Source organism: Pogona vitticeps, chromosome 3 (assembly GCF_051106095.1).
Source record: "Pogona vitticeps strain Pit_001003342236 chromosome 3, PviZW2.1, whole genome shotgun sequence".
Classification (NCBI taxonomy): Eukaryota; Metazoa; Chordata; class Lepidosauria; order Squamata; family Agamidae; genus Pogona; species Pogona vitticeps.
This window is the reverse complement of record NC_135785.1, coordinates 154,032,596-154,035,041: the sequence shown is the minus strand read 5'-3', so window position 1 is coordinate 154,035,041 and position 2,446 is coordinate 154,032,596. Positions and strand designations below refer to the sequence as shown.

Sequence of the window (2,446 nt, the reverse complement as noted above, 5' to 3'; positions counted from 1 at the left end):
TCCTTTTCTCTCTTCCCTCTCTTTCACATGCACATTCTTACACATAGTTTTTGCCTACTAGACAGCTGAGCTGCTGCCACAAAACATGTTTTCCATACAGCTGTTCAGTGCTTACAAGCTAGAAGAAAAAATCATGCACAATATTGTGCTACCTCCATGAGTACTAAATATGAAATAACCAGCACAACCTTTCTCATTGGACTGGATAAATGGAGCAATGCTTCAAACATGTACCTGTGGCATTGTGTTGAACTATATGGACAGCAAAACGTCTTTGCTCTGACTTAATGAAACCCCTGCTGTGTTGCATGACTTCAGTAAATGGGAGAAAAGAAGCCAATAAAATAGCTGTCTTAAGAAATGGGGGCAGAGGCGGGTCAGAGAAATCAGTCCCTGCTTATCTTGAATTAGTATGATCAGCACCACTCACTAAATGAACACCTCCTCCCTATGCATGTATATGGTCTGTTTTAGTGCGACCTAATATTCTGCTATTGCCAGACTCCCTTTTCCTTTTTAATCTTCCCCTTGCCCCCCCCCTAGCATGTATTTCAATACCTCCAACATCAATAGGTGTTTATTTATTGAATAGACATAAAGTAGACATTTACTGAAACATTATGAACACTGCAGCTTTAACAAGAGTTCTTCTTTGAAGAAATATCTGGGCTAAATGAAGAAACCCAATATTAAACTGTTACAGCTGTTTGTGATAATTTCATTGTGCCTGTTTTTTTTAACTACATAGTTAAAACTGAGGATTCTAATTTCCTGCCTTATCTATTTGTCTCATGGCTTTGCTGTTACTTACGTCCCTGCAGTCTGCAATTAATTGCTTTCAGAAATGTTAGGGTTTTATTTTACGCTATTGCTCATTTCTTAGATAGTCTCTCCTCAGCAATACTGTTTCATGCTTGACAGATGTACATAACTGGTCAATGGAGTTGAACATGATCCTCCTTTAAAGCACATTGTCTCTCTCAATTTCTCTCTCTCCCCCACACACACTGCTTCTATTTCACACAAACAAATATGCTTATATTCCAGAGTTAGGGTAAGAAACAAACAAAATTTCTGCACCCCCTACAGTATATTTTAATTTGAAATGACCTATGATTTCTTATGTTTCCCAAAAATGTACATAAATGCTGCAGCAGCCCGCTGTGAAGATTCTGCATGACACTTTTCAGAGAAAGTCTCTCAGATTCATTCTGATTTACTGTATTTTTCGCTCCATAAGATGCACCTGACTATAAGACACACATAATTTTTAGGGGAGGAAAATAGAAAAAAATATTCTGAACCAAATAGTTCTCTTCCCATGCTGCTGGGGAGAGAAAGAGGGGGAATGCTGGCTCCAAGTCACCGACACCACCTGTGCAAAAGCAGCGTGGGGAAAAGTGATCCCCTCACCTGCACTGCCTTTGGAAATGCAGTGGCTCTCAGTCTTGGATGGCATTCCCCATCTTTCTCTCCCCAGCAGCAAAGGAAGATGGCAAAAGGACTCAAAGCAGTCCCCTGGCTCCTGATCATGGTGACTCCTTTTGCCCTCTTCCTCTGCTGCTGGGGAGAAAAAGATGGGGGATGCAATGCAAGACATCACCAGAACTCACTGCCTTTGCAGTGGGTCCTGGTGAGGGGGAAAGAGATCAAACTGATTCTAGAAAGACCATGGGGAAGCACACAGTCTACCACTATCACAAATTATGCAGTCACGTTTCCCACATTTGGGGAAATCATAGGGATCAGCATACCCGAAGTGCAATGGGTGAGCCTCAACCTGAGAAAACCACCTTCATGATCATGGCATCTCCCCTGCCAGGTAAGTATGAGCTGGAGTGGTCCCTGTGCCTCCTGCCCCCTCCCACACCCTGCCCCCCCAAGGCATGGTGACCCCCCAGCCACACATCCCACTCAGAACAGGGCTGCACAGCCCCAGTCCTGCCAGAGGCCAAGAGAGCTCCTCAGTGTTTTGGGGTGCCCCACGGGACCCCCATCAGGGGCTGGGTGTTCCTCCCACAATCCTCTAGTGCGTAAGCATTAAAATACCTGACTGCATCTGCCTGCTTACATCACCCAGATGGCTTCTCTATTGGAGAAGCAAAGCAGAAAGGAGGAGTCTCTTTGTGTTCACCTTCTGCAGAGAAGTTAGCTGGAGGCTACAGCAACTCTCTACAGATGGCAGCTTTATGCTTTGCAAACTAAAGATATGCAAACTAAAGCCCCAAACAGCTGTGGTTTTTCCCAATATATATAAAGGATAATAAAGCTGTCATCTGTAGAGATGGCCCCTGCTTGTTATACTGGATAAGTTTTAGTTGGTGCAGCCAGATGATGTGGGCAGAACATTTGGAGAGGTGAAATCCATCACATATGTGCTGGACCTTTCCTGGTTTATAAAAGCAGTCAGAGGGGAACTGGTTGAATGGATTAGAAAGATAGTTAA

The 2,446-nt window shown here is 43.7% G+C and overlaps 1 non-coding gene across 1 annotated transcript; it reads right to left on the bottom strand.

Annotated features, from left to right (window-relative positions):
• Nucleotides 1–1,664: 1,664 nt before the first annotated feature.
• LOC140706305 (U1 spliceosomal RNA) lies at nt 1,665–1,830 on the bottom strand. The gene has a single exon (XR_012085945.2). It is a non-coding gene; the product is annotated as a U1 spliceosomal RNA (small nuclear RNA).
• Between the last annotated feature and the right edge of the window lie 616 nt (nt 1,831–2,446).